Genomic DNA, 7713 nt, shown 5'->3' on the forward strand with positions numbered 1-7713 from the left:
CGTCCCTGTGCCCGCCAGCTCTGAGGCAGCCTCCCGGAGCTCTTGGGGAACACACTGCCCCCCGGGCGGCAGGGTGTGCCCCGCTTTGAGCAGCCCTGTGGGGTTGTGCCCAGGGAGAGGAGCTCTTCGCCTGGGGATGGAGCTCAGGGAGGAGGGAAGCGAGTTGAGGGGCATCAGGGGATGTGAGAGAGAGACAGGTGCTGGGGGTCATACCCCGACTCCCATGAGAGGAAGCACCGAGGCCAAGACAAGCTACACCTTGCATCACAATTTTTTCAGTTAAGAGAGACGAGTCCTTGTTGTAGGGGCTTCAATTCTGAAGGGCATGGAAGGCCCAATATGCAGAGCAGACCTGTTTCCATAATGCAAGAGGAAATGGTTAGTGGTCCACTGCATCACCTGGACATACACAAATCTATGGGGCCAGATGGGCTACATCCAAGGGTGCTAAGGAAGGTGGCTGGTGAGCTTGCTAAGCCATTCTTCATGATTTAGCAGAAGTCCTGGCTAACTGGGGAGGTCCCAATGGACTGAAGACTGGCTAGTATGATGTCCATTTACACAAAAGGGCAGAAAGGAGGTTCCTGGGAACTACAGATCTGTCAGCCTGACCTTGGTGCCAGGAAAGGTTGTGGAGCAGATCACCTTAAGTGCCATAACACAACATTTACAGGGTAACCAGGCCATCAAACCCAGTCAGCCCAGGCTCATGAAGGGCAGGGTCTGCTTAACAAACCTCATCTCCTGTTATGACAAGGTGCCCCACTTGCTGGGTCAGGGGAAAGCTGTGGGTGTTGTTTATCTTGACTTCAGTAAAGCCTTTGATACTGTGCCCACAGTATCAAACTCATCACAGAACTGGCTGCCCTGGGCCTGGCTGGGTGCACACTCTGCTGGATTGTCCACTGGCTGGATGGTCAGGCCCAGGGTGGTGGGGAATGGGGTTAAATCTGGTTTGGCTGGTCACAAGTGGTGTTCCCCAGTGCTGGGACTGCTCCTCTTTAACATCTTTATCAATGATCTGGATGAGGAGATTGAGAGCACCCAGATGACACCAAGTTAGGTGGGAGCACTGATCTGCTGGAGGGTAGGGAGGCCCTTCAGAGGGACCTGGACAGGCTGGACCGATGGGTCAATTCTATGAGCTTTAACAAGGCCAAATGCTGAACTTGGGCCACAGCAACCTCCTGCCAAGCTCTAGACTTGGGGAAGGGTGGGGTTGTTTAGCCTGGAGAAGAGGAGACTCAGGGGAGACCTTATCACTTACTACAACTCCCTGAAAGGAGGCTGTAGGGAGGCAGGTGTTGGCCTCTTCTTACATGCCACCACTGATGGTGGCAGCTTCTTCTACCAAGAACATGGCCACCTCCAAAAACTTTTATACCTCAAGGTGTTTCTGGGGTGAAAGTAACAGCTTTTGTGTTCAACATTTATGTTGTTTTCTGTACTTTGGGCTAACAAGTCTGTGTCAAGAAACCACGTAGGGAGAATCGGTGTGCTTTCCAAAGAGTGCAAGCATCAATTTAAATCTACATCAAAAAAATGCAGCAGATGTTTGTGGGTATTTTTCTAAGTGTGTTTTGGTGATTTCATTCTCTCCTTTGAAATTATTTCCACTCAACAGTTGTCCTCTAGAGGGTAGAAACAAAAACTCAGGGTAAGCAGCCAAAGTGTGGCTCAGAACAAATGTTTTGGAGTGGGGTTAGCTGCCACCTCCTCCTGACCCCCCTGAAGGGGACAAGCCCAACATGAGAAGCTCCCGTGGGAGCCACACACAACTGCGGAGTAACACCAAGAATGTCTTGATGCCATTTGTGGCTCCAACATCTCTGGAAAACACAGATCTAGGAAAATCTGGTTAGGAGGATCTGGCAGTGCCTGTTCCCTGTGAAAACAGAGTTGTATGGCAAAGGTGAAGCAGAAAAAAGTGTGTTATTGATGAAAAAAAACCTATATTCTAGTATCCAACCAAAGAAACATTCTTATTTTTCTTTTAAAAATGTTTTAAGTGTCTTGTGTTGCCTAAATGCAAAGTGTTGTGCTAAAGCATTAAGTAAATGTTAAAACAGGAAAACACTTTGCTAAAATACGAGAGATTTTTCACTTTTGTTCCTAACCAGAACTAAAACAAAACAAAATCCTAGAAAACACTAAAAAAACATATTTTTTTTTTTGCAGCCACGATGGGGACCTACATTTTTTGACAGCTCTTTAAAAACATGAAGGCATCCACACTTTTCTCTGAGAGTATCTGTGAACAACTCGCAGCTCTTTGGTTACCAGCAAATGGCTTTAATGAAGGCTGCGTGGAAAGCTGTGTGGGTGTTTTAGGATACTTAGACGTCAAAAGAACTGTCAGAAAAATCAAGTGTCTCTGCTAAAGGAGCTTGGGATGTGTTTCCCAGGCTGAAATTCCCCCTCCCTCAAAGAGGAGATGGATCTGCCAGTGCCTGCTTGGCTGGGAGAAACCCATGGATGCAGGGGCAGCATCCTGGCCACCTTGAATGATGCTGAAAGCCTTATTAAATAGTGGATTTTGTGCTGATTAAAAACTGATGGCATAATTTGGCCTGGGCTATTTAATTTTATTAAATTCCAAGGTATGTACCAGCATAGCTCAGAGTTCTTACGAATTAATAAGTTCCTGGCAGGTTTACTTGACTTAAAGTTGTGAACTGCCACAAAGTGGCCGTATTAGAGTTGATGTTTTTAATTTTTTTTTTAAAAAAAAAAGAATCAATTTGGAGGGCTGGCAGGGTGGTCAGAAATGGCCATGGCTTTATTTCCCATGTGCCTTTTAGTGGCTTTATGAAGATGTTTTAAAGTTTTAAAGTGCAAGAAATTCATTCTGAGGAAAAGAGGGAAAACTAACCCATAAACCCAAACAATTCTCTGTATTAAATCCATTACTCAATGGAATAAACTTCATTTTTTCCCAGTGTGGTCTCTCTCTTCTAATAGATAATTGTGCTACTTGGATGCAAGGAGAGAGGTGTGTGTATATTGATCATCAGCAAAGGATTATTTTATGATTTAGACTTTCAGAGAAATTTTCCAAAGCTTTGTAAAACTCAGTAGCCTGGGAGAGTTGCTTTGAGAGTATCTCTGAACTGGAACAGTGTAGGTGTTCATAAACATTTCCCCATAGAAGCTATTTATCTACCTGTAATAATTTTACTTTGCATATTTCACTAGAAAATACATATATACAAATATATAAATATATATTATAAATACAGCCATGCTGGTTTGTAAACTGTGTGCAGAACAGATCACATAAAATAAGAGTAAAAACATTTCATCCTCTAGACAATCCTGAAATTTCTTATCACTGTAAATGAGGATGAAAACTGGAGTGGTTATTATAAAACTATTATTTTTGAAAACATTATTAAGTCCTCTTTCCTTCTAGTAATGTTGGTGAAATGTTATTTTCTAATCTAACATAAAACTGTGTGTCTGTGCATCTCTGCAAGCTGGAGTGGGAGGGGGTGTAGTAAACAAGAGGCATCATTTGTTATAAATATGACAAAAGTACCCAGGAAAATGTTTACATGAAGCAAAACAGTGCCTGGATCATAAGGAAAAAAAAAATAAGTCAGTGAATCAGGGAGATTGAAAAAAAACCAACATATTCAGTTTAATTCTGAGTCACTGGAGAATATATCTCCTGAAAACATCAAAAAGGATGTATTTTATTTCAGCTTCAATCCCAGCACTGTGCAGGGAAGTGGCCTCTCTAGCAGAAGTCTTTGAGGAACACTGCTGCTAATGGGACAATAGCCCTGATGCTCCTCTGCCCCTCTCCTGACCTTGAGTAAGCAAAAGCATTGTTACAAAATCCCACTCCATCAAATGATATTTCATCAGGCAGGCTCATAAAATCAAATAATGATTGAACTGCCAGATTTCTACATGCTCAGAGATGATTGTGGCTTTCTCACTTGATTTTATTCATTTTTTTTTTAAACAAGCAGGAAAAACCACCAGCTAGAGCAGAATTTTTCTGCAGCTTCCCACCTTACTCTTTTTTTTTGCCTTTTCCCAGAGCTCTAACAACTGGTGTTCCTGTATATTGGCTGTAATTTAGCTGTGGCAGCATCTGAAGAGGTTTGGGCTTTGAGGGCTCATTTAATGTCACAGTGGAACTGGTTTCAGCACTCCTTGGTGGCTGGTGTGGGGGGAGAGGAGCTGACTAAATTCATGCTGTGTCTTTTATTGATAGATTTGAAGCCTGGGTTGACAGAGAACCTCAAAACTGAGAGAATTTACCCATGAGAACATCAGTCTTTGAAGTTAATTCAGTTTTCCAAGCTCCTGATTAAACAGAGGAGTGGCAGGAAGCCACGATGCTTTGCTTGAGTGATGGAGTGGATGCAGGATCATCACCCAGGTCCTCATTCAAAGGGCTTTGCTTGGCCAGGGTGGCTTGAGAGAACAGCTCAAAGCTGATGTGATGTAACCCAACATTTCAGAGGCACGGGATCCATTCCTCAATTTGGGAAAACTTCAGTGCACTCATGATAAGCAGCAGCTCTATCCACTTCATGGCACTGTGAGGCAATGTCTGTATGCCAGAGCTGGCTAGCAGAGGTGCAAGCAGTAGCTCAAACTTTGTTGCAGATAGTTCATTTCCTAACATACCAGGAAAAAAAAAACCCTTTTAACTTTTTATCAGTGTTTGTCTCCTAGTTTTTTTCTCTTCTAGAAGCAGGGATACAAAAAAAAGTACCTCTAGCTCAGCCCGTGGATGATTTTTACCAACTCATTTTAGTCAATAAAGAAAGAAGGAAACCAGAACTTTCCAGGGCTGTCTGTACCCAGCCAGCACAATCACAGGATAAATCAATAACCACATTAATCAATACGCTGTAAACTGCTGATCTCTGTGGATAAATTGTACTGCTGGAAGAAGGATTTCAAATAAATTCTAAGCTCCCTCAAACTGCAGAGGCTTTAAATCTACGAGGGGCAGGGGGACACGTGAAAGATTTGTGCTGGTTCTCTTTAAAATCTCTGGGATATCCAGGCTGCAGTATAATGTAATTAAATCATGCTGGCAGTGCTCACACGCACACACAGAATCTGCTGCCACGCCAGCCCCAGAAAATATCCCTTAAACTCCAATCTGGGGTTGCTGGCATGGTTGGGATACCTCAGGAGGAAAGGCCAGGCTGAGCAGAGAAGTGAAAGCTGAGATGCAGTTGGATTATTTTACAGCCCCAACAGGCTGTAGCAGGATTTGCTTCTCTGGGTACCTCTGTTTTGTATAAAATCCTCACCCTGAGTGTCTCAGGTGGCGGGTAGGGGCTGAAGGGAGATTTCATGCTTTAAGACAATAATTAGTAGAGTTCCACTGAGTGAGTGAGGGTCATTCCAGCTGTTTTTGGCAGGGCAGAAACCAGAGTTGTGCATGGCAGTGTCCAGGGCACTACCTTAACTATCCTGTTCCATCTTCCAGGCTGTCTGTAGAAACCTGTATTTATTGAGGTGCAAAAATCCTAGAGACTTGACCAGACCTTAGGAAAAACTTGTGTATTATAAGGGGTCTTCTGCTGTCCTTTTGTGTTTCAGAATTATTCCAGCTCATTCTCGAAGAACTAAAAATATTTGTAGCTGTTTTTCAATGCTGAAATATCAAATAGGTTAAGTAAAAAAAATGATACATAGCAGTATTATTAATATGACATTTTAATTGCTCCATCAGATGTTTTTTCAAGTACTAAGTGCTAGGAACTGATAAAAAGAAGAAGTTCATATTAAAAAAAAAAAAAAGCCTGAATGATTGAAGCCATTTAGAGGCCTTTATTGTACTATGCTGTCAAAATGTCCAACTGACCTTTTCTACATGGTAAGAATGATTTGATACAAGCTGGTTTAATAGCACTGATTCCCTCCTCTCCCCCCCTCACAGTTCTCAGGTTAGATAATGGTTAAAGCAAGAGAAATACCAAATCCTTACACATTGAATCATAGAATCATAGGGGTTGGAAGGAACCTTGAAAGATCATCCAGGGACATTATATACAAAGTCACTGCCACCTTATTTAAATTTCATTGCATAGTCCACTGGTGGGATTGTCATACCTCAGTCCATACCCACCCAAAGGCCATATTGTGGTTGCATCTACCCAGGTGCTCCAAACCCAAAATTCAGGAGCATTGAGACACAGCAACACTCTGGCACTTCGAGGGAAATTATGGGAGGTGGTGCGTTGGAAATACCAGTGCCAGAGGGGACCAAAGGCATTGATTTATTCAGAGCAGGACAAGTTCTGCCTCAGCTTTTGCCCAGGGAAAGGCAAAGAGCAGTTGGACACACGCTCCCTGAAAAGACAAAAAAACTAGGGGGGGATGTAGGGAAGGAAGCAGGATCTCCAGAGACCACAACCTCTCTGAGCAGATTAATTCTCTCTTCCACACAGGCTCTGAAAATCATTGTGGGAAATTCTCTGCAACCACAGTACAATAAGATATGAATACATTTTTCTTTTTCCTGCTTTTACAACATATTTATACATAAGTGTGATATAAAGCCCTGTGTCAAATCGTCACCAGGGCTGCATTCCAACGACCTGCAGAAAACACAGAGTGTTTCTGCTCTTCAGGAAAACGTTGATTTAGGGGCTGATACAATAGCACACGTGGGCTATTTTATTTAGTTTCTTGGCATTCATATTCAGAAATTGCCCTATAAAGAAGGGAGAAGGCATTAAAGAAAGTTTAAAAGCTCTTAAATCACAAAGAATCATTGTGTTTAGAGTGAGCTGAAACGTTTGGATAGACTCAAAATTGGTTTTTTCGCGGAGAAATATTTTGCTGATGTGTTAAATTTAAAAAGAAAATCTCTGACTCGGACTATTTTTCACTTTTGGTACTTTGCTTGGGATATCAAAATAAAATAGCTATCACTCTTCCAGCTATTTGAAAACTCAGGCTAGTCTGTGATTTGATCTGTTGTCTCTAAAATCTGGTAAGACTGGGCCCAAAGATCCCCTGCCTTGATATCTGTAAGTGGGATTTTTAATTCACTTTCCTAGTTGCTGAAAGTCAGGAGCATGGCAGAATTTTTCGTTTTACTTTCCCCATTATTTATATTTTGACTTCTGGTTTTAGGAGATTTATACTTGTCATATTTTCAAACTTTTTTTCCTGACAAATGAATGACAAATAAAACTATTTTTAACCCTTTTTTTATTTTAAAGAAAGCTGCCAGTCATTGGAACTCTTTCTATATCAGCATCAGGTGCTTTGAGAAGATTTTCACATGAAAAAGAAAGCTGGACTTTCCCTGATTTGGGCATTTCAGACCTCAGTTCATCCTAGTGAAACACCAAAATAGAACTGGGGAGCTGAAGAGAAGAAAATCAACCTGCACAAGTTAGAATGTTACCTTGATTTAAGGAGGGTGGGAGGGGACCATGGTTATATCTGTATTTATTCTTAAAACTGCTTAGAAATCCTGTTCCCAAGGCAGAAAAGTCAGTGAGGGAATAGTTTTACTCATGCTCATGATATTCCTAGGCTGTCCCTTACTTCAAAAGAGTATTTCCATCAAAACAACAGAACAGGACTGATGTAGAAGCATCAGGTGAAATAATAGAGATAAAAAGATGCAGATTTTGAGAATTATCTTCTGCATTGAGAAAAGCACCTTGCAAAGAGCATCAGTAATGTTCTTTCAGCATGGAAATCAGCAATGGAAACACATCT

The sequence above is a fragment of the Merops nubicus genome, unplaced genomic scaffold, assembly GCF_000691845.1.
Source record: "Merops nubicus isolate BGI_N331 unplaced genomic scaffold, ASM69184v1 scaffold10553, whole genome shotgun sequence".
In the NCBI taxonomy this organism is placed as follows: Eukaryota; Metazoa; Chordata; class Aves; order Coraciiformes; family Meropidae; genus Merops; species Merops nubicus.